The sequence below is a fragment of the Nothobranchius furzeri genome, chromosome 2 (genome assembly GCF_043380555.1).
Source record: "Nothobranchius furzeri strain GRZ-AD chromosome 2, NfurGRZ-RIMD1, whole genome shotgun sequence".
NCBI lineage: Eukaryota > Metazoa > Chordata > Actinopteri > Cyprinodontiformes > Nothobranchiidae > Nothobranchius > Nothobranchius furzeri.
This window is the reverse complement of record NC_091742.1, coordinates 80,511,776-80,537,038: the sequence shown is the minus strand read 5'-3', so window position 1 is coordinate 80,537,038 and position 25,263 is coordinate 80,511,776. Positions and strand designations below refer to the sequence as shown.

The 25,263-nt window shown below is 42.0% G+C and overlaps 1 protein-coding gene across 4 annotated transcripts in view; it reads left to right on the top strand.

The window, feature by feature from the left end:
- Positions 1 to 25,263, top strand: part of LOC129165485 (zinc finger protein ZFP2-like) — a 59,196-nt gene that overhangs the window by 9,856 nt on the left and 24,077 nt on the right. For 3 of the 4 annotated variants that reach the window (XR_011519090.1, XM_070548056.1, XM_070548055.1), the window contains one exon: positions 409 to 13,509. The exons of the other annotated variant lie outside the window; for it this stretch is intronic. The gene's annotated coding sequence lies outside the window, so the exon portion shown is untranslated. Of the gene's footprint in view, positions 1 to 408; positions 13,510 to 25,263 lie in introns of those variants that run through there. 4 annotated transcript variants of the gene reach the window in all.

The following is a 25,263-nucleotide window of genomic DNA, read 5'->3' as shown; positions in this document are numbered from 1 at the left end:
TTGATCCTTAACTAAAAATCAAATGTTCATCACTTTGATAATCTTACCTCTGCACTATGCTTCTTGGATTCAAGACAAAATGGCTATTGAAATTACAGTTCTGTTTGTGTGCACCTCTACTGAAGTGGACACTGTCAACTATAATGTCATGACATTACAAAGTCATGACACATCTGCAAGTTCAAAATGAAAGGCATTAGACCTTCCAGATGTGATATTCTCACTGCTGTTTTAACATAAAAGTAGCCCATTAATTAAAAAAATAATAATTTATGAAATAATGGAGACTAGGTTCTGCCTGACATCATTGATGTTAAGTAATTGTTAAAAGGTCATGATAGGGCTTTATTAAATGTGTTTTCTTGAGATTCATTATGCACAATGCTCATACACACTTTCCTTTTCCAGGGTATACCGATACCAGAGATTGAACGGGAGAAGAACGGATACATGACTGAACCTCATCCTGGGATCAGTGTCCCTGTACTGGACAGTCCTCTTTCAGATCATGAAATGTTGGAACTGCAGGACAACATTAATCCGTTGCAACATTCTGACTCTTTTGGAGTGGACATATATCTTCACACTGTCCAGTATGTTGAGAACTTACTTGAGGCTAGATGATTACATGTGTGAAGAAGGAAGGAGAGAGAAGGTAGGGAGTTAGGAAGAAAGAAAACAGAGACAGAAAGGAAGAAAGTTAAAAAGTGAAGGAGTGGTCCATTTTAAGGTTAATGTACTGTATATTGTTATTCAAGGGATTTGCCTTCGTAAATATGAAATGCTAAAGGATAGACCCCAAAATAGATGTCTAAATTCATTTATAGTTGTGTATTCCCTTAAAGGCTTTATCAGCCTGATTTATTTTAGACCAGGAATGTATTTGAAAAGGCTGCTGTTCACTTCATCTATGCTACAATTCTTCAAAATGTAAATGTGCTATCATTGCTAGAGTTGGTTTAGTAACATACATCTTCCTGTGTATCCAGCTCTAATAAAAACATTTAAAGGTGAAGCACCTACTTCTTATCAGGAGATCCATTTCTTTTTACATGTTATTGTTTGAATTTTGTCTCGTTTCATAACTTGCTCAACATTTAAGGGGAACTGTGTTACCCTGCGATCATCTTCATTACACTTGAAAACTTGTACTATACCTCTGTCCGTCTGCTTATTAAATGGAATAACATGACAAGATTCTATCTACTGGTTTTTTGATCATGGGGTAATTAGGTGTTGTGAGAAGATTCTCTATGCTTCTGAGTCTGTGTTAAGTTGCAACTGGACACACATACCCACACAGTTTGTTCATTTGTTCTCAGAATGAGAATAATGTCTTTTACAATTAAAAAGTTTTTTTTCTTGATGTCACTGAAGGCTGTGTTAGAAATATATGCAGCTCATTAAAAGGAAAAGTAACTGATGTAACCAAAAGCCTGAACACAGGAGAATAGAGACACCTGCCAAGGTAAAGAGCTAGAGCTTTTGCTCCTTTTCAGAGTCACTCCCATGGAATAGGCCTGATGATTTACTAGCTTCTCTTACCTTCTCTGCAGACAATGTTTAATATGAGCTTCAAGAGGTCTCTGCCCCTAACGGGGTTTGCTTTCACTTAGTAAAAATGCATAAGAGGCCACCCATAGGGTGGAACGTTGGTTATGTATTGTTACCCCAGATTCTATTAGTATAGCGTAGCCCTTTGAGCAATCGCCTGTTGGATTAATTCCATCCCCTTAACTGCGCAGATTGGATCAGCGGTGAGCGGCGAGCAGTGCATGCCGGTTAGATTTGTGTCCGACTTGATGCCGACTTGCTCTGACGTCAGTAGGCAACTATAACCTCGTGAGATCAAGGTAGCCGCAGATTTTGGAGCAAGGCGCTGCAGTTGCTCTCCCTCGGCTGCAAAACCCAGGGCATGGGAAACGCCTGGCTCTCACCTGATCTAAGATCTGATTGGTTCATATTTTGATCCAAACATCCTGTGGTAGAACATGAAATGTTAGTTGTTCACGTGTATTCTGTAAATCATGTAACGTTAATGATGACAACTATATAGGCCATAAAGAGAAATGTGTTTTGTGTTCTTTTGTCACGTTTCCTATGAGCACACTGAAGCTACAGCTGACAACCTTTACTTATTATTACAGTCATGTTTTCATATAGAATATATGATATCCACAAGCACGTGAGGATGTGTTTCAGCTGCTAACAGGCATCAGAATTAAAATTGAAAATTAAACAAGTGTGAACGCTCACGCGATATCTTCAGCCATCGTCACCCCCGAGCTACACATGCAGGAAAATTGTGTCCGACTTATGCGCACAGCAGATCTGTTCCTTAACATAAGGAGCCATATGATTGGCTAAAAGCGAACAGCCCTGGCAGAATCATATATTTGATTGACAGATTCATTAGCCAATGGTGACGTTTGTTGACCTGCGACGTTAGGAGAGTCTCAAAATTCAGCACACCGATTTCTCTCACGAATGCAGGAAGGTTCACAAATGAGAAGCTGTTCGTAAATGCACATTCAGGAATTCGTATCATCTGTGAGTTTATATTACAAGTGTTCTTACAAATTATATTTGTGAACCACAGAGTGTGAACTTCAGAATTAGCGTGTGCATTTGTGGAGAATGTTGCGTGACTTATTTTTTCACATTTTATTTATGAGTCAAAGAGTGTAAATTTCCGAATGAGCGTGTGCATTTGTGTTCCTCCGAATTATATTTGTGAAACACAGAGTGTGGATTTCCGAATGAACATGTGCATTTGTGGAAAACGTTGTGTGACTTAATTCTTATTGAGACTGTTCTGGCCTCATAGTCTTTGGAGGGCGATCAATCAGCACGGAGAGCAGGCGGGGGGAGATGCACAGTTCAAATAGACACAGTTCAAAGGAAGAAAATGACATGGCGGGTGTAAGCTGTTTACAAGGAAAGCTGGATTTTAAAACCACAACCAGCCCACCACCTCTGCCCCGCGATCTAGGGATATTAAAACAGGAGCAGCCAGGTGGTACCAGCTCCAGCAGGGCGCTTGAGTCACCAAACGGGATCCAGGACTCACAGATGCACAGAAAACTCAAATCATGTTTAATAAAAAAATCCTGAAGAATAAAAGTTTTGTTCAGCACAGACCTGGTATTGACCAGACCAAACCGGGTCTGCGGCGGGGCCGCAGCACCGGGATCGCGCACGGGCACCGTCTCCTCCAACTCTGAGCCCGTAACCAAGCGTAGATTCACCCAGCAAACCCCACTCTGGCGAGGTCCTCGAGCCGATTGGCCATGGCGCGGTGCCAGCTCACCCTCATAGCCGGCCATGTTCACAAGGCAGGGCGCAGAGTAAACCATCAGACGTCTCGGAACCACCGGGTCACAAGCTGGGCCGAATCGGACCAGCCGCTTCTTCAGGGATCCAGGAAGTCCAGCCTGACGTCTCACGCGCCAGCTACCTTGCTGTCCCCGTCTTCTACGATGCTTCCTTCTCAAGCTGGGGAGACAGAGGGCCAACACATCACGGCTTGGGGGGAGAGAGCACAGGGGCAGTCCAAACAACAATGCTATCCGTGAGGTTCCCTCACGCAGCGACCGCTACATCAACAGGAGTACGAAGCCTCAGCAGCGCAGCTTGATCAAAAGTCTCCAGAGAAGCCACACCATTCAAAAAAAGAATCAGAGACAACAAAAATACATAAAAACCAATAAAACGCAAGTTTCCATTGCGTAAGGAGGACAAGCAGCTCGCTGTGTGCACCCGCGCAAGTGCCATCTGAACTCAACATCAGATCTTTATGAAATTTGGGAAGGATGTATTACTCGATGTGTACTCTAAGACTGAAGTGGATTGATGTTACGGAATTGGACAGTTTTTGAGAAATTAACCATTAAATATAGTGAGATTTGTTTTATAGCCAACTTTGATTGCACCTTTTTTTAAATGCCACATCAGATCCTTATGAAAGTTTGTGAGGATGTACTAGTCGATGTGTACAATAAGTATTTCTTAAATCACTGGTGGGGAACCGTAGTCCATCGAGGGCAACTATCCAGGATATTTTAGTTTCAACCCTTCTTCAACAAACCTGATTTCAATCAGCAGGTGATTAACAGGCTTCTACAGAGCCTGATGAGCTGCTGAACAGGTGAATCAGCACCTGAATCAGAAGTGTTGGAGCTAAGACATGCAGGATGCCGGCCCTCGAGGACCAGGGTTCCCCACGCCTGGTTTAAACAGACAGAATCATTACACACAATTGTACACACACACACACACACGCACGCACGCACGCACACACACACACACACACACACACACACACACACGCATACACACGCACACACACACACGCACACACACACACACACACACACACACACACACACGCGCACACACACACACACACACACACAAAATACCATACCATTCCTCTTTATTTGTAGAGCGCTTTTAACACAGCAATACAACCGACCACAGCGCTGCACATAAAAACAAATAAATAAAAACACAAGCTAAAATAGTCGTGTGTATCATAAGAAGTAAAAAAGATGAAAGAGTTAAAAGAACAACAAACTAAAACCAACAGAACAAGTAAAACCAGAATATAAAAAACACAAATTTGAAATTGAACAAACAAGGTGGAAAAACTAAGGATGAGTTAATGCTTTATGGTTCGGGAGTTGAAGGCCAGGGAGAAGTAGTGGGTTTTCAGGCGTGATTTAAAAACGGCAATAGAGGGTGCTTGCCTAACCTGAAGAGGTAATGAGTTCCACAATTTTGGGGCACAGACAGAAAAAGCCCTTTCCCCGTGGGTCTTCAAACGTGCCTCAGGGACAGTTAGGAGGAGCTGATCTTCAGACCTAAGAGCATGAGGAGGGTGGTAGTAGTTAGAATAACATTTAAATCTAGTTCATTCTTTTCATCAAAAGTATTTTAAATAGATAAATCATTGTAAAGCTGTTTTAGACACAATTTTACACAAACTTTTAATTGTGTTCATCAGCATGCTCAGACACATAAAAATGCCCATAAAAATCGAAGGAGGGCTGGCTTGACGCTTGTTTCCGAACAGTCATGTCTGCGCTTAAACATTTTTAAAGAGAAGATCTGGACTTCTCCACAGCACAGCCAATGGTTGAAAGTACCAAAGAGGCTCTGAAAGAAATAATAGTCCATCTTGGCTCTGCTGAAAGGGAATTATTTAGCTCTCTTGATGGATACTGAGCATGCGCGAGGAAAACAGGCGCTGAAGTCGCAGAAGGAACACGCCAGAGTTATGGAAAGTGGTTAAAAACTGTCAAGATTGATGGAGTAATATTCTGGATAAAACTTTTCGAATCACTTTTATTGTGAAGGACTTCTGGCTGATTATTTGGAGCTTACGGATGACGTTATGTCATTAAAAAGGTCAAGGATAAGGAACGCGAACAAGAAAACAACGCTGGAGCAAGGTGTGGCTGACGAGCAACAGGTGACAGGAGTTACAATGGCAGGCGTGGATGATCAGCAACAGGATTTACCGACGACGATTTTCATGATAATAGGAGAGCAAATAAGAGGCGTAATAGAGAGCTTGCAGCCACAACTGGACGATTTAAAGCAAGAGATATCGCAGGCTGGCAAAAAAATGGAAGATGTGGAAGAATCGTGTGAAATGGACAGTCGGATTACAATGTTGGAGAAAGAAAACGGACAACTTAGTAAGGTGAATAGTGAGTTAATAAAGAAGGTTGATCATCTTGAAAGTTACTCTAGGATGTGTAACATCCGCGTTTATGGGCTGCTGAAAGATGTAGAAAAGGGACAACCATCAAAATACATGGCTTCTCTCCTGAGCGAGATGTTTAAAAGTAAACTAACTTCGGAACCTGAGGTTGGAGTGGCTCATCGGATTGGATTAGCTGGGAAGACTGGAGACAGAGCCATGATTGTGAGACTACAACGATATAAAAGGAAGGAAGAGATCATGGAAATTATGAAGAAGGAACGCATCTTTGAAAATTGCCGGATGAAGCTGCGAATTACTGCAGACCAGACGGAGATGATGGCGAAAAAGAGGGCAAGCTTCCGTGATGTGAGAGAGAAACCGTGGAAGGCGAGGGTAAAAATTGGGATCATTCATCCTGCAACATTAATTATAACATTTAAAGAAGAAACCAAGAGGTTCGTAGATCACCTCCAAGCTGAAGATTACTGGAAAAAAGTGATAGAGCCAAGCTTGAGTACTAGAGAATGATATATTAAGACCACAGGATCTAATTTAGGTTAAAATACAGCTGGTGTGGTGAGACACTTCTAATTTAGATATGGTTAAAGGGGGTATGGAGTATGAATGGGTGAATGTGTGTGATGTGATGGGGGTTTTCTTGTGGTTGAATGTCTGTAATGTTATGTGTTGCTCAAATATATATTATTATATGACAATGGCAAAGGTTTGTGTATTGAGAGGGAAAGTATTGAAACTACATAATGACAAATGTTCTTGAATTACCTAATTCCCCTACCGGACCGAGTACCCAGAGGCTGATCAACATCCTCCCTTGACCTCCGGATCTGAACAGAGGGTCGTCTGAACGGTGAGGTAGAACACAGATTGCGTCTGAATGCCTCTTTTAAGAAATAATTTAGCTTAACTGCAAACCAAATTCTTTCACCCAGAACGTGTTTTCTCTCTCTAAGATAAAACCTTAATAAGACACAGAGTGGTGCATTTGGTCATTGAACGAGCAAAGATTAGTGCTGGGTATCGATTCAAATTTCCAGAATCGATTCGATTCCGATTCTTGAGATTTAGAATCGATTATCACTATGTAATCCGATCGATTCTGATCTGATATTGATTCAATTCAGGTCATCAATTTAAAAACATTTTTGCAGTTACCTTAATTCCATGACTGCATAGTTGTGCAGTTTATTGATAATATTGACATTCAATGATAAATTAATGAAATATTGGCTATTAAAAATGGTTGTAAGGACCAGTCCCTCTCCCAGAATGTCAAGTGTTTCCAGACGTTAGGAATTCAGCCAAAAGCTATTGCTGTTGAAAGCAAATGCCATTTTTATTCAGATAAGTTTAACCATATGAAAAAAGATATTTGCCAGTGCAAATGTAAACAGAAGCAGAAAGCTTAAAATTAACTGCTTTCGTTTTACTTTGTGCAAATAGAAATTAAAAGGTACAGAACCTTAAACAACTGTTTCACAGTCTTGTGCAAAAACTTAAACACTTCAGGTATCCAGAAACATTCAAATGCCGTTAAAGTACAAAAAAGTAAACTTGTGAAAAGTGAAAACTGAAAGGCATTCCATATTAATGTACCAACAAAATTGAACAGGAAATTAAACTTGACTAAAGACGGACTGTGTAAACTGTCCTTTTATGAACATCACTTGGGAATGGTAAGATTCTTCTGCAGGAAAAGTAGCTGATTCACATGACCAGGGGTGAGACACCTTCTTTTTGCAGTGATTATATCTAGGGCTGCTCAATTAATCGAATTTTAATCACAATTACGATCTGAGTTTTGAACGATTATTAAAACAAAACAAGCCGATTATTTGCTCCTCCCACTTGCGCTGCCCTGAATTACAAATGAAGCGTTCCTCCCAAAGTTGCCAACTTGGCGACTTTGACACTATTTCTAACAGCTTTTCATACCCCCTTCTTGACTTTTTAAAACTTAAAAGTACCTAGCGAACACCTCAGAAACATCTCTGGTAACCCTTAGCTACTTTCTGGATAACTGTCGTCGACATTTCCTGCAGGTTAGCTAAACACTCCGCCTGCGCTCGGGACCGTTCTTCAGGACATTAGGAAAGGGAATGATGTAGTGATTTGTCAGTCGCTAAAGAAACAGCTCTCGGAGCTGGCTTCCTGTTGGATTAACCAGAGTGAGTGACACACACCGTAACTGCGGACTCCTGAGCCACTAAAAACGGCTAAATGTCCACGTGCAGCTTGCCCTGATTGCTGTGAGACCGGGTTGGGGGGTGGGGGTGCAGCTGTGGTTGGGACAATTATTACATTAACTGATGGACCTGTAAATAAATAGTTTATAAATAAGGTAGAAATAGAAATAAGTTCCTCACGCTGATAAATAATAACTAATCTCTCTGAGGACACAGTGCTTGTGCACTCTCCTACAGCACCTTGACATGACTAAATACATATTATGCAACATTTTGTGAACATCAATTTATTTGTTATTTATTTGTTATAAATGCCACTGTATAATTCTTGCTGTCAGTATTTGCAAGATATTGGTATTTGGGTCTGTACTGGTTAGACTTAAATGAGTTAAACCAAGGTCTATAGCCCTTGGGTCATAGACTATGAGCTATAAGTATATTGGTCTTTTTATACTGTGAATCAGGAGTTATTTTAGTGATCATCTTGTTTCTTTTTTTTTTTTGTCCTGATTGTACCTTGAGCAATTGTGCCGGCTTGTTCACATACACGAGAGACACGAGCGTTCCTTTTACTGATGTTTAATGCGGTCTTGCTTCTTCTTAATCTTTACACCACATGAACACCGTAGAACTAATGAAAAAGCATAAATCATGTACAAATTAACAAGTTAGTTGCCTTAAGTTTGCTAACATACAGAGTTTATAAATAAAGAATAAACATACCACTTTGGCCTGCTAGTAGACAAACCGGTAGACTTGAAAACACTTTACTTTCTTCTAAAATGTTCTTAACTGGCACAAATTTGTCCGTGCGCAGCAATAAAATCTCCGAAGCTTCGAGATACAGGAAGTGGTCACAGCGCTCTTAAACACGCCTTATCAAAATAAACCAATTCAAAATTACTCAAATATCAAAAAGTATTAATTCTGTGCACCTGTAGATGCTACGAAATGTATTGAAAACATGAAAAATAATACTTTCAATAAACATGTTAAATAAACTTTCTAGGGCATTCACAAAATCACAGTGCCATCTTGTGGTGAAACTTTGAACAAAAAAGTTGCTTAAACTGCATTTACAGCAATTTTATGACTGAATAAAAACAAATAAAATCAACATAAATTGAAAACTCGTCCTAAATAATCGAGATCTCAATTTCAGTCACCATAATCGTGATTATTATTTTTGCCATAATCGAGCAGCCCTAATTTCAACTTGATATACATCAATACAACCTTACATTCTAAATTTTAATAATATAAATGTAAAATGTTCATAGCAACTAAATATTTTACTAAAACATGCTATTATCCATACACAAATTGAAAATCGTTTTTTGTTTTACACATATTTTTCAATATATAGAAATGACAAACCTTTATCCCTCAAAATTGTCAATGGCAAAAAGTTACACACAATCCTTTCAAACAACAAATTTATTTGAAGTGCTTTTATAAATTAGTTTCTGAGATACACTCATTTAAATAAACTATTTGTAGCTAATTTTTCAGGAGTATAAAGTTTTCCTAATCTCTCACTAATAATAATAACAATAATAAAGATTATTGCATTAATATATACGTGATGAAACAGAAACTGAAACTTAATCACCCAGCGCTGTAAAGGCGTCAACTGCTTCGAGGAGGGAGGATGCACCATTTGGTAGGTCCATGATATGTCTAAACATTTGTAATGGTGTGCGTGTGTTGGGAGTTTGTAGTAGGTGTGTGATGTGTGTAGGATGTTTGTCAAAATGTATTATTGCAAAAAAGCACAACGCTCTGGGACATGTTTAGCGTGTGAGATATTAGTGTAAATCCTCCGGTTTAATATGCAAAAAATAAATAAATTTTATGATTTCAATTCTACAAGCATTTGAACACAGATATGCAAATGGGAGCGCCGGCGCTCCCGCCGGTCTCAAAGGGCTAAGATATTCAGTGGTACTGGAAATGCTTACATTTAACCCTTTGATGCATAATGGTCACTACAGTGGACAGGTACTCAAAATTGTTATTTATTTATTTTTGCTGTTAAGCACAGCTGTTGAAGACTTTATTGCATGTGAGCCCCTCCATTTGGACTTCAGAAAGTCAAGCCAACATATTTCATGTTCAGAATGCACGCTGTCCACTGAGGTGGACATGTAATAACTTATTTGTAAATTAACAAAATGTTACAAAAAATATTCGTTGAAATTTGTTTCATTCACACCTAAAGATGAATGAAAAAAATTGTTTAAAAAATCATGGTTGAAGATTTCATAATTCATGCATCAAATGGTTTATTTCTACTACTAAATTGCAATGGTGACATATCTATTATGTACAGGTTAGCAATAATATGTTTTAAATAATTTTTGAAAATAGACATGGTTGCAAATTAAATGCTACAGTGGCTTGCCATATACCTGCACACTGCATGGAGCAGACTTGAAGCAGCAACCTGACTTCGGCGGTTCTGCTGCATAGCATTGCCGACAGCTAAGAATAAACAGTGCTTGTGTGTATATATATATATATATATATATATATATAGTAATGATGGGTAGTTTACATCTTACTTATGAACCATAAAATGTGAGATTCCATAGAAATATGAAATATCAATCTGATAGATCTTTGAATATTTTAACCAGAAGATCAGAACTTTTTATTGCAGTGATTACTGGACACTTTCTATTAACTCAGATAAAAGAGAGAGAGTCAGGTTTATAATAGTTAAGAAATTTATTTCTACACAATTTAAACAAGTCTAACTGTCAACACTCTGTGTACTGATGAAACTAGGTGGAATTAATCAATTAATCTAGGTGGAGATAATTTGCCTCTGGGATTAATAAACTATTTTTGAATTGAGTTGAATGAGACGTGAGATGAATGGTGTATGTGTGGAATGTTGTTTTCAGAACTCTCGTGTCCGGAGAAGCAATTAGTTCTGAGTGGGAGCGAATGTTTTGCTCTAAACTACGGTTGGTGATTTATAAAACACATTAAACGCCATCTGTCGGTCTACGTACCCACAGGCGAAGCCTCCGTTCAGATCCAGAATGTCGAGGTCCATGGACCTTCCTTGGTACCGATGCCGGTAGAGACAGCAGCAGTGCCGACCAGACTAGTTTTGGAATGCTTCCAGGTCACGACAGGTTATTATTGGCGTCAGCGAGACCCTGAAGGGGTCGTGAGGTTCAGCTTTTATTCTGAAGGAACCGCTGCGGTCAGGTGTAACATGCAACAGATTTTATCCAGCTTGTCAAGGTTCTTATGGTTGTAAAGGTTCCGGATGGCCTGTCCGAAACTTCTCTAGAACGCTTTGAACTGAAGTAAAGGTGACGTGGGAATAGTTTTTATAATTGTCATATTTTGGTTTACTGGCGAATCAGAATTTGACATGCAAAAGAGGGCTTATACAGACACCACAGAAAACCACGCCTTACATCAGAAACGTAGGTTCTGATTGTATCAGACAAAAGGAAATGTGAAATGTGACTTAACATAACTCTGTGTCAACGTGTCTAGTGCAGCTGTCCAAAATTATAATTAAGTACTACTATTACGTCCCCGGCTCTCTAGGAGAGATGAGGAGGGGAGTAATAAAATTAGTGTGTGGGATAAATAATAACAGAGTGCTATGTCGCTAAAAAACAAGGGATTTATTACAAAATGAATGGAATATTTACAAAGAATCCAAAAAACAATGCTATATACAAAACAAAAGGAGCTATATTTAAAAAGGGAGAAACTGAAAACGCCACCCCAGAAGGGGGTGGGAAGAAAACCGAGAATAATAAATATATATATTCAAAAAGGGAGATCCGAGGTCAGGGTCTAAAGCCGGTCCGAAGTCTATACGCCAAATGGTCTAATCCTAAATCTAAATCCGAAATCCTATTGAGAGCAAACCGAAGACTAGCGAGTGAACCGAGTTGTACCAAAAGCGAACCGAGGAGAAGAGAATACCGTAAATCCTCTAATACAGGCCGGTATTCAATTAAAGGCCGGGTCTCCAATTTTGGCCGGTGTCGGAGTCAGCAGAGGTAAATAATGGCCGGTCTCCTATTGTGGCCGGATGGAATGTGATGGAATGTGGTAACAAGCAAGTATAAGCGTCCCTACGGTAGGGTTGTAGTCCCCAAATCAACCAGCAGGAGGCAGTAGGGGTTCACGCAGACCTTTATTAGGCTTTATCTTCAACGCAATGTAAGGCTACAGACACGATGCTCTATCACGCTCCTACCACACAGAGTCACGGTGTCAGTTAACCATGCTAATTCAACCCGCTCCACAGAACACACATCACCTTCCCTGTGGCTTACATAACACTCACACAACATGCAAATCAGCACATAGGAACTAGCAGAATGATAGGAAACACATATAACACAATACCCAGAATGCACCTGGCTTACAACCCCAGCCAGGTCATTACACTATCAAGTTCAAAGAGAACATGCTGATTATGCTGCAGAACACTCTGGAGGGCAGCAGTAGGGGGTTAATGAACTACAGTAATCCCTCGTTTATCGCGGTAGATGCGTTCCAGACCTGGCCGCGATAGGTGAAAATCCGCGAAGTAGGGACTCCCAGCATGCCCCTCGCGGGGATTCCCTCCACGTCGCACCTACGTCACAAACCGCGGCTATAAACGGAAGTTGCCTTTCCAGCTCACCACTTAGTCATCGTTTCTTCAGATTCATGATCAGAGTTTCCAACCTACCGATCAATCCAACGAACTATCAGCTCATAGTAAGTTATCTTACTTACTTCTGGAAAGCCCGGCATTTCCGTGTCACTTCGTTGACGCTCGAACGCTCGGGGGTTTCCTAGATCAGCCGGCGTTTCACCGACGCTATCACTTCCGCGTCTGTGAAACCTCGCTCCCTATTGAATTATCGTATGATCACATTCTGTGATCAGCAACGCGCTGTGCCGGACCGTAGGTACTGACATGCGATCGTTCATGTCGGTTCATTTCCTTTAATGTTTTCTGTTTTTTATTTGCGCCTGATGTGTATCGCTGCTGTGGAGCGGGGCGCATCAACTTGTCCTCCCATGCACAGATCACTGATGCGGCCGGCAAGCAGGGAGCGCTCAGCTGTTTTCGCGGTCGGTAGATCTGCCTCCTGAGCACGGCCACAGTAACAATCAGGTGTCGCCACCTCAAAAACTAATTTAACACGCGATCGTTCATGTCAGTTCATTTCCTTTAATGTTTTCTGTCTTTTATTTGCGCCTGATGTGTTTCGCTGCATGCTGTGGAGCGGGACGCTGCGCGCATCACCTTGTCCTCTGACGCACTGATCACTGATGCGGCCGGCGAGCGCTCTGCTGTTTTTGCGGTCGGTAGATCTTTTAGAACTGCAGTTCAAAGGTAACTCATGAGGTGAATATATATGAACCCAGGCAGCAGTTTTTCTTTAGGATTGAGAGGAGATGCAAGATAATAAACAGGCAGGACAGAAAAATAGTCAAATAAAAACAAGTTAGTTTTTGTACCTGCTGGTTGCAACAAACAGACACCATTGAAGGTAATCAGAAGTGAGGAACAGAAAATGAAATAATTATTTTAATGTTTAGAGCAGCAGGAACTCTGAGAGGCTGCAGGCACATCATTTAGTTTGCGGCTGCTGCGCAGGGGGAGGGGGGAGAGGGCTGAAGCAGGAACTACCGTTGTTAAAAGAAATGTGTTTAACTTTGAAAATGTGGGCGCAATTTTAATTGTCAAAAACTCCAGCGAACCATTAGCTCATTTTGCTCAAATAGAAATAGAGGCCTGCCTCTAATACTGGCCCTCCTTCCAATAAAGGCCTGGAGCTTGATGAGCTTGAGTCAAATACAGGCCCGGGCCTGTATTAGAGGATTTACGGTAGTATAAACTGTTCCCAGTCTACATACCCTTGAACTTCTCCTCGAACTGGTGGCTGGGATCAGCTTTTAACTGCTGCCAAGTGATCATCAATGATTTGGAACAGCTGGGCACCGGGAGACGGGCGAGACAAAGGCCACTGAGGCCATCTAGTGGCCGAAAAGGGACACGGCACGTAACACCCCCCCTCTTAAGAGAACAAATGGGGAGTCTTAAAAGGGCCAACATTTATTCAAAAGAAACGAGGTCTCCCGCTATCTAAACACACACAAAAAAACCCAACTAACTAACTACCCCTGGATCTTCTCAAGGCGGGCTGATTAAACAAATAATCACGCAGCGGTGTTCCCCAGCGCAGCGGAGTGTTCCCGAGATGTCTGCTTTTACAGACAACACTAGCCTTATAGGAGGATCCGACATCTAAAAACAAAAGCCTACAAGGGAGCCTCATGAGTAAAGCCGCGTGATAAAGCATCAGCGATGATGTTCTCAGATCCCTTCTTGTGCCGAATCTCCAAGTTGAATTCTTGTAGCAAAAGTGCCCACCACATCAGCCACTGGTTGTGATTGTACATATGGGACAAGAAGACGAGGGGGTTGTGATCTGTGAAAACAAGAGTGGCAAATTTACTGTTCCCAACATAAACATGGAAATGTTGCAGAGCCCAGATGAGAGCTATTGTTTCAATTCAGTTCAATTCAATTCAAGTTCATTTATATAGCGCCAAATCATGACAAGAGTCGTCTCAAGGCACTTCACATAATAAACATTCCAATTCACAGTTCATTAAGCCAATCAGAAATAATGTTTCCTATATAAGGAACCCAGCAAATTGCATCAAGTCACTGACTAGTGTCAGTGACTATCAGTGTTGGGCAAGTTACTTCAAAACTGTAATGCATTATTTATTACTTGTTACCCTCATTTTAAAGTAATTAATTACATTACAATATTACTGATTTTGAAATGTAAGGCATTACACTACTTTTGCATTACTTTAAGTTACTTTCACCAAAACAACTTCAATATGAATCTGGTAATCTGACGCTCAGTGAGCTCATGACATATATGTGGAAAGTGATGTGGTGTCTGAGCTAGGATTGCTGTTAAAAACAGTCAGATATAATAACAGTGATTTAAAATGATTGTTTATTAAATAAAAGCAACAACAATCTGTACTCTCAGCACGCTGCCATCTTATATTAACTGAGCAGGGAGTGAGGTGGTGGGGGCTCCAAGCCTATATTTGCCTTGGTCCCCAAATGCCTTGTTACGGCCCTGGATGTGGGACTGACTCCTGGGGTGATCTGATTCTATCACATGTATAAATATTAAATGCTTATATATTATTGCTTTTCACTGGTAAAAATGTGTATTGGGGATAAATCTTCCTACTTTTTTCTTTTCAAGCACTTTGTCTTGTTTTCTTGATTTTATGTGAATAATTTCCTGCCCTTTCTCTCTAACCTTCCTGCATGCTGCATGTTTTCTCCGTCTTCTAGAAAAACTGTAAACTAGATTTCCTACTTTCTAACTAATCAGCCAAAGGGATCTACCGAACGCAAAACAAAGCTTGATATGCGCTGCGCTCCAGCAGCAAGGAGTTGAAATCACCGGCGCACAGATTATGAACTCAGCTAAAAATTACATGAAGTACCAGAGAATATGGGCGGATATAAACGATCGCAAACGAATTACTTTGTTTTGGTGGAGCGATTTTGTGAATATAACAGCGGCCGCGCGCAGGACGCAGCTGGAGTATTTGAGCCATTACCGCTGCGTCCTCTCTGCTCATAGAATGCCCGCAAAGCTGAGTCCATAAATGACGTCATATATGTGGATACTGGATCTTTTTTCATGCTTCCCGCAATTTGAATTTTTAGGAAACCCGCATCTTGATTCTGGGTTTAAAAATGCGTTGTAATTACCGCGTTACTGACAATTGTACCGAGTAAATATTACCATTTTCTGTCCCTGTAATGCCTTACATTACCACATTACAGCAAAAAGCAATGCATTACAGTAGTTAATTACTTTTGTACCGCGTTACTCCCAACACTGGTGACTATACAGCAATCCTCATACTAAGCAAGCATGCAGCGACAGTGGAGAGGAAAACTCCCTTTTAACAGGAAGAAACCTCCAGAGAATCCTGGCTCAGTATAAGCAGCCATCCTCCACGACTCACTGGGGATCGAGAAGACAGAGCAGGCAGAGACACACACACACACACACACACACACACACACACACACACACACACACACACACACACACACACACACACACACACACACACACAAGCAAGCAATGTGTCTATAGCTATACTGCGATGTCTTAGTAAATATTGTATTTGGTGAAAGATAAACTTTATTGTATTTATCCTAGTGGATCTATAATTAAACGGATAAACTAGTATTAGCACATCAAAAGTCAATGAAAACAAAAAGTTATTATCAGGAGAGAGAGAATGTATTAGTGGTTAGCAGCAGTGTGCTAGTCGATGGCCCCCTCCATGAGGCCACCACAGCTCAGCAGAACGTCATTGTAGCTTCTTCTGGGGAGAAAAACACTTACAGAGAAAATAAAGTTAACAGCTGAAATTGCACAAAATAGTACAATTAAAGAGCAGACTGTAGAAGAAAGCAGTAGTGTGTGAAAAGTGGTCAGTGTGTCCTCCAGCAGTCTAAGCCTATAGCAGCATAACTACAGAGATAACTCTGGATAATCTATCCTATTTAGTTGTAGGCATGTTGGAGGCAGGGCAAGGGAGAGCCGTCTTTACCGACTGTACACTCCACCTCCCTGTACTCCCCCACTTGTCCAGATTTAGGCTAACATCAGATTTTAACTATAGGCCCTATCAAATAAAAATGTTTTAAGCCTATTCTTAAAAGTAGACAAAGTGTCTGCCTCACGGACTAAAGCTGGGAGCTGGTTCCACAGGAGAGGAGCCTGATAACTAAAAGATCTGCCTTTCCTTTTCTATTGTAGAGTAGTTTAGTTGAGCTTGGTTGAATTTCCGGGAAAAGTAGCACACGGGGTGACCAAGTCCATTGGCATCTTCCTGGATGAGGACAGCTCCAGCCCCTGCTTGGCTGGCGTCAACCTCCAACTTGGAAGGTCGGGTGAGATCTGGAGCAGCTAAGACAGGAGCACAACAGAGTAATTTTTGCAGAGACACAAGATCACTTTGGCACTCCGGGGTCCAGGAGAAAGGGACACGAGTACTGAGCATATCAGTGAGGGGCTGAGCTACCACTGAGAAGTTGCGGCAGAAACATCTATAGAACCCAGCCATGCCGAGAAATCGTCGAAGCTCACGGCGGGTGGTTGGAGGCGGAAACGAGACCATGGCTTGGATCTTATCTGATAAGGCCCGTACCTGGCCATGACCAACTTCTTTTCCTAGGTAGTGGACCATGGCTTTCACAAACTCACATTTAGCTAGATTCAGAGTGAGGTTAGCAGATTTCAGGCGATCAAACTCTTGCTGAAGAGTCTGGATATGCAGATCCCACGACGACGTATAAACGACAATTCATCCAGATACGCGCTACAACAGGGTATATCACCCAACACGTGGTTTACGAGCCTCTGGAAGGTAGCCGGAGCATTTCTCATGCCAAAGGGCAACACCGTATACTGCAACAGATTATCCAGAGTCACAAAAGCCGAGACCTTAGATGCAAAAGGGGTTAACGGGACTTGCCAGTACCCTTTTAAAAGGTCCAGTCTAGACACAAAAGTCGCTGCCCCCACACTATCGACACAGTCGTCAATCCGAGGTAACGGAAACGAGTCAGGAACAGTGGCAGCTTTTAGCTTACAATAATCTGTGACATATCTATAAGTACCATCAGGTTTATCTTCTAACAGGCAGGACGAACTCCATGAGCTGGTGCTTGGTTTTGCTAGGCCGTTCATGAGTAAGTAATTTACCTCTTGCTTCATTAACTCACGCTTATGAGGACTGGCGCGGTAGGGGTGCATCCGTACCAGCGTAGGACCGGGTTACGATCCAGGCTGTCTAGGGGGCCTGGGGTAACAATTGAGGACGCATGTTCTCGTGTTAAAGGAGCATGGGGCAGGAATTGTCCAAAAACAAAAAGTAAATAGGATACATGTTCATTCTTGTGAAGCTTATGGGTGATGAAGCATTTTAAACTAAAAAGAATGATGAAACCAGTTTATCATTCCATTTGGTTAAACAGGCTGTGTGCTTCAAAATGCAAAACATTTCTGATCCGAATTTCCCGTGCTGTTTTACGGATGTGACGTTAATTGATGCTTCAAGCGCGTTCTCGACAAGGTTCAAACCCGGAAAAACATTTGGAAGCTTGCTAGGTGGCGGTAATGCGTCTTTCACTACTAGCCACGTTAAAACCTCAAACAGAAGTGGAAGAACCCTGGAAATGGATTCTACAACTAGCAAAAGACCAAGCGCAACTCAAAGCCCACTAAAGAGTGGCACAAAGAAGAAGGTTTTATCAGCAGCATCTCGAGAGTCAAAACGAAAATATGATAAAAGTCGGTCAGGGACCCGAATATCTATTGGTTACGCTTTTGAAGAATGGAGGCTGCTTCAACTGGATTTGGGCCTGAAAACGGATGCGGACATGGCACATTTTCTAGTGACCAGGTAAGTGTTGGTCTCCTTATTTCTGCTGTAGGTTTCAGTAACGAGTAGGTAAACATATCAGAGCTGTATCTGCACAATTTGAGAAAATAAAATAAAACTTATGGATTTAGATAATGCTGATTTAGGTAATCTAACAAATCTTTGTGCAGATGAACAAGAAACTTATCTAAGCTAACGGTGTTTAGCATATGGCTTCCTGATCAGTTTGAACAAGCTAAAAGCAACTAAGGAGTAATCGGATCACTTCTACGTTTTGTGGACGACACGCCGCATGTGTTTGGAGATAAATGGATGCTCCGTTTATTCTGACGAGAAAAGTAAACAGAGCTTGATTTGATTATATGACGTCACCGATCAGCCGGAGAGAGCTAGCGTGCGTTAGCATGTTAGCTGCGATCACGTTTCAGTTTGTATGTACCACAGAAGAGAACGGACATTTTCCAAACCAAAGATGAGTCTTTAGAATTATGTCATATTTGATCTACAGTCCAACCTCTAAGCAGGACTGTTACTTCAGTAGATAATGTTATTCGTGGGGTTTGTGTAACAGAACCCCATCGGGATATCTTTTCCTAGTGCTATTGCTGTGCTACAAAAGAGTAAATAATGAGACAGCCATTACAACACGTTTTACTAAAAGTAAAGTTGTGCAGAAGTTTGTGTTTATTTTTCTAAATTTGTCCTGTTGAATGTAGGTCAGAATAAAATATGTTTGTGAAAATGATAAATACATTTTTTATAACTGACCTGCATTTTCATATTACTAGTTGTGCCACAGGTAAAAAAGCTTAGCCATTATTGATCTATGTAAACAGAAGGTGTAGAGTCTCAACCAACTTGTTGACATTTTTGTTTAAAAATGTGTTTTCCAGCTACCGGAAGAAGCAGGCTCCTGAAACTTCAATTCAGGGAGGTAATGTGAAGGCAACCTCGACACCCAGTAAGCGAACAGCAGCTAAAATGTTGCATCGATTATCTAAAATTGAACCTGTGTCTGAGGGGTTAGTATATTTTCTGTAAAACAAATATTCACGTTTTTGGGCTATGAAAAAGAACTAAAAGATGGAATTGTTGTTTTATCCTTGTTCACAGGCTGGGATCCTAAAGGGAAATTCCATCCTACTTGTGTGGCTGAAGGACATCGTCAACCAATTTTGGTACATTTGCCAGAAAGCACAACATCGTGATATGTTTAATGTAAGTATTGTGACATCTTTTTGACAACAAGACAAAAATGCACTTTGACATAATTAGGCCCGAGCAGCGAAGCTGCGAAGGCCTATTGCAGGGGTGGACATTAACTTCAAAACCAACCGGCCAGCCGGGCCGGTAACTCTGAATATTTACCGGCCCCGCCAAGAGTCTACCGGCCCCGCTGGTCAGCTGCCAAAACGAGTCAAAATAACAACTGAACCGTTTTAAATGTAATAAACCTTTATTTTGTACACATTCACAAACATAATAACGTATTCAAGTTTGAATTTGTTTGTTTCCTCAACAAAACACGATTTTGTCGTCGCATACTTCCGGCCTACAACGCAGTACATTGTCGCGTGCACGTCCCATTTGCCGGTTCCGTCAGAACTTATGAGACTGTGCATCTATCAGGGTTCGGTGGGGGTGTCGGTGAGTTTTATCGTACTAGACCCTGGCATGGGCGTCCTAGGTTAGAATCATATCTTTTATTTTAAAGGTGAAATAATATGCAAGACTTTTCCTTCTGTAGTAGCTCACTTCCTTTTAAGCAATCCCGTTATCTTTTGGTGAAGATACTAGGGCGAAGCCTGGAGAAAGGCCAATCCTTCCAGCAATTATTTGGGTTATTTGGATTAATTGCGCCCCTAGCAGCTTATATGGGTGGTTGGTAACTAAAAAATGATTTTTGTTAGTTGATCAGGCTAACATACATTTTTCAATTTATTTAATTAATCCAACCCTCCAGCTGATAGAGACTTTTTCAACTTGCGAATCAGAGCCAAAATTAACCACTAATGTTCTGGTTTTATCATCCTTAAGACAACTCGTCACTCGCGGGTGAGGGAGGAGTCAAGCTCCCCTTATCTTAAGGTTTCTTTATATTAATTCGTCACAAACCGTAAAGTAAGTCCTGATAATTCAAGAACCCATAATTAATATGCTTACCTCTGTGCAATTAATGGTCAGGGCTCCCACTCGTGAAGCTTTAGAGAAAACCTGAAAGAATCAGGATTATGTTTCTTTTTCAAAAAAGTTTATTACAAAATCAAAAAATACAAAAATGAGTAAATATAAAACAATCGCTTCCCCCAAGGAGGGATTAATTCTAATGATTAAGAAATAAAGAGTTGATTTACACCAACTCGGTCTTCTGAGAATCGCCCCAAAACTTCTCTTCCCAAAAACTCTCCAAAAAACTAACCTGTCATCCCCCATCCAGGGGACGGGGGATGACCCCTCCAAATCTGCTCTGTCTCTCTTTGTCGTCTGCCCCAGCTGCTTGTCCAATCTCCTCTCTCAGCTCTGCTCAGAAGCTGCTCTTTTATATAATTTCTGGGCCAGCTTAGACAAGGTAAAAAGTCACATATATCATTACCTCATGACGGTGAGGTCATGGGGTCATTTACCAGATACACACTTTGTAGCTCAACACAAGACATTTGGTATCATTTTCACTACATGCAGCATTCACATGAGGGCACAAATCGTTACATGCAGCATTCTTCTTAACACAGGTCATTGCATCATCTTTTGCAGCATTCTTCAGTTTCCCTCCAATGTTCCTGAGAGGGCTTCTGGATCTGATGGGCTTGTCTTCACTCTGTTCTCCTCCAATCCCATCTTTCCAAGCTAGGGGTGGATCCAGGGGTGGGGCCAGCCTCCTGACCTTTCGCCCAGTTCTGTCCTCTTGTCCCTGTGACCCTTGTGTGACCCTTGTTTCTGACCACAGTTTTTTGACCTGCAGCCCAGCTCCTGTCCTTTGGCTGATTTTGCTCGCACAAGCCAGTTCAGTGTGTTTCAGCTTGCCACTGTCTTTGGCATGTGGGGACTGGCAACATCCCCCACGCGAGAAAAATCTAGCCAGGGGACCATAAACTGCAGTGCGGACACACAGACTCTCAGACACCGAACATTCATTTCACTCAAGTTCGGCTGAACGCTCAGAGACTGAACTGTGGCTTCCACATCGATCCTCCTCCTCATCAGACTCCCATCTTTAGCAGGTTGTGCTTCAGTCGCAGATTTAGCAGCTGCTTTTGGCTGGAGCAGCCTCCTTTGGGGGTGGAGCTGCCTCCTCCTCTGAATCATCTTCATCTCCAGTTACAGACCCAGAGCCTGACAGCTCAGAGTCCAGATTCACACCATCATCATCATCACTCTTTATAACAGGAAACCCGACAGCCTCAGTCTCCTCCTTCAAGCAGAGACGCTCTCCCTCCAGACTGAAGTGGAGACATTTTTACTGCAGAGCTCCAAATATTCTCCTCACACACCTGAACAACAACAACAAGCTAACTCTGCTAGCAGCATCTGGTGGTAAGCTTACGCTAAAAATTATTAAGTGTGGCAAGGTGGATAAATGAGGGTCCAGGCAGGATTCGATCCCGAGACCTCCGGGGTGGGAGTCATACGCTCTAACCACTCAGCCAAAGGGACATCCCTCGGCCAAGTGGCCAGGGCGCATCATCAATCGGGACATTGTGACAGAACGCTCACACTGTCACACCTTCCCCCCTCTTTCCACAAGCGCGTCCTCGTGCTCCCGCACAGGCTGCCACAAACTTCACATCCATGGACCTACTGGGCAGTACTACATGGATCCTGCCAACAACACCATATGTGGCAAGGTTAAAGATGCTTACGCCTTATTAGTGTAGCTGTCTGTCAGGTCAGAATCATATGGAGCTGTTAGTTGAGGAACTCCCACTTCTCAACAGAACTAGCTGGGAGGGGTGATGTCACCACATCCTGCACTTTCTGCTTGTCTCCTGTTGCTCAGCTGACTGGGTGCTTTTTCTCTGTTCAGCTGTCTCTTCTCATATCTGCAGGCTAAGATCATTCAAACCAACAAAAACACCATTTTTTTAAATAAAGCAACACCCGTCTCTGCTTACGCCTCCATGGGTGCACTCACAGATCTGCCAGGACATGATGCTTGGTTCATGTCTCAAGCAGGTCCTCTAAAAACAAATTTTAATTGGAGCAGAGAGCCAATGCTCCCAGTTATAAGTCCGTCCCCCTTTACAGGCGGCACGGCTTCTCCTGGAGCCCCGATCATTTTATTAAGCACAGAGTTCCACACATTACGCATGTGCCCGACTTCCAGCTCCTCCATTGCGCGTGACGATGCCCGACAGGAGATTCTGTGAAGCTAGGAAACATGGCCACTTTACAGTCTTTGACAAACCCTCCCCGTGTTACCAGAATTAGGCCCGAGTCACCCAGATTCTTACATATCAGTCCTTCACTAGATTTTGATCCAGCCATGACGTTTAATCACGTCTCACTTGTGCCTCAGCACCCGGACAGCGCCTCGCCGCAGCTCCATACTAGCTTTTCCAGCCTCATTCTGAAAGCTTCGGTTAGAGGATACTGTTAAGACGCTTTGCGGCTCACCTTGAAATGTCGCTATTTCTCCTGTGACAAATCTCACATTAAGGAGAATATTTTCCGGTTTTACCGTTAAAGATCTATCTGCCATGGCTGGTTAAAAGTTTTTCTTATTTTTATTTATTTTATTTTTATTCGTTTTCACGTCTTTTTTTTTATTCTTATTCTTTATTTCTTTTTATTTTTTGCCTAGCTTTTATCCTTGGCTTTTCTTACGTCGGAAAGCCGTGATTTCTTTATACCTCTTTGAGTTAATCGTCCGTTCTCCCAAATTTCTTTCCTTTTCGAGAAATTGGTGCGGTTTTCACTCCAAGGTTATAAGCATACCCGGTCCATGGTGCGTAAGCTTTTATCAGCCTAAAAGACAGTTAGTTCTACGTCGGATAGTCCGGTATCTAATATTTAGACCTTCACTCCGTAGCCCCACGTTGTTGCGCCATGTCGCGTGCACGTCCCATTTGCCGGTTCCGTCAGAACTTATGAGACTGTGCATCTATCAGGGTTCGGTGGGGGTGTTGGTGAGTTTTATCATACTAGACCCTGGTATGGGCGTCCTAGGTTAGAATCATATCTTTTATTTTAAAGGTGAAATAATATGCAAAACTTTTCCTTCTGTAGTAGCTCACTTCCTTTTAAGCAATCCCATTATCTTTTGGTGAAGATACTAGGGCGAAGCCTGGAGAAAGGCCAATCCTTCCAGCAATTATTTGGGTTATTTGGATTAATTGCGCCCCTATCAGCTTATGTGGGAGGTTGGTAACTATAAAATGATTCCTGTTAGTTGATCAGGCTAACATAGATTTATCAATTTATTTTAATTAATCCAACCCTCCAGCTGATAGACTTTTTCAACTTGCGAATCAGAGCCAAAATTAACCACTAATGTTCTGGTTTTATCATCCTTAAGACAACTCGTCACTCGCGGGTGAGGGAGGAGTCAAGCTCCCCTTATCTTAAGGTTTCTTTATATTAATTCGTCACAAACCGTAAAGTAAGTCCTGATAATTCAAGAACCCATAATTAGTATGCTTACCTCTGTGCAATTAATGGTCAGGGCTCCCACTCGTGAAGCTTTAGAGAAAACCTGAAAGAATCAGGATTATGTTTCTTTTTCAAAAAAGTTTATTACAAAATCAAAAAATACAAAAATGAGTAAATATAAAAACAAACGCTTCCCCCAAGGAGGGATTAATTCTAATGATTAAGAAATAAAGAGTTGATTTACACCAACTCGGTCTTCTGAGAATCGCCCCAAAACTTCTCTGGAATCTCTCGGAATCTCTCCAAAAAACTGACCTGTCATCCCCCATCCAGGGGACGGGGGATGACCCCTCCAAATCTGCTCTGTCTCCCTTTGTCGTCTGCCCCAGCTGCTCGTCGCATCTGTCCAGCTCTCTCTGAGCTGGTCTTTTATACCCTTCCTGGGCCAGCTTAGGCAAGGTAAAAGGCACATATCATTACCTCATGACAGTGAGGTCATGGGGTCATTTACCAGATACACTTTTTAGCCCAACACAAGACATTTGGTATCATTTTCACTACATGCAGCATTCACATGAGGGCACAAATCGTTACATGCAGCATTCTTCTTAACACAGGTCATTACATCATCTTTTGCAGCATTCTTCAGTTTCCCTCCAATGTTCCTGAGAGGGCTTCTGGATCTGATGGGCTTGTCTTCACTCTGTTCTCCTCCAATCCCATCTTTCCAAGCCAGGGGTGGATCCAGGGGTGGGGCCAGCCTCCTGACCTTTCGCCCAGTTCTGTCCTCTTGTCCCTGTGACCCTTGTGTGACCCTTGTTTCTGACCACAGTTTTTTGACCTGCAGCCCAGCTCCTGTCCTTTGGCTGATTTTGCTCGCACAAGCCAGTTCAGTGTGTTTCAGCTTGCCACCGTCTTTGGCATGTGGGGACTGGCAACAACATCACCAACTCCGCTTTGCTGTACTCGAGCCATTGACTGTGTTCGAGATGAGCCAGTTCTGCGCAGATTAGATCAGCGGTGATCGGCGAGCAGTGCATGCCGGTTAGATTTGTGTCCGAATTGACCCGACTTGCTCTGACGTCATGCATACGTAGGCATCGATAACCTCATGAGATCAAGGCGGCCGCAGATTTTGGAGCAAGGCGCTGCAGTTGCTCTCCCTCGGCTGCAAAACCTAGAGGATGACGGGAAACGCCTGGCTCTCACCTGATCTAAGTTCTCTTTCCGCTGCGTAAAAAGTTTATCCAAGATGGGAAGAGAGCTGTCATC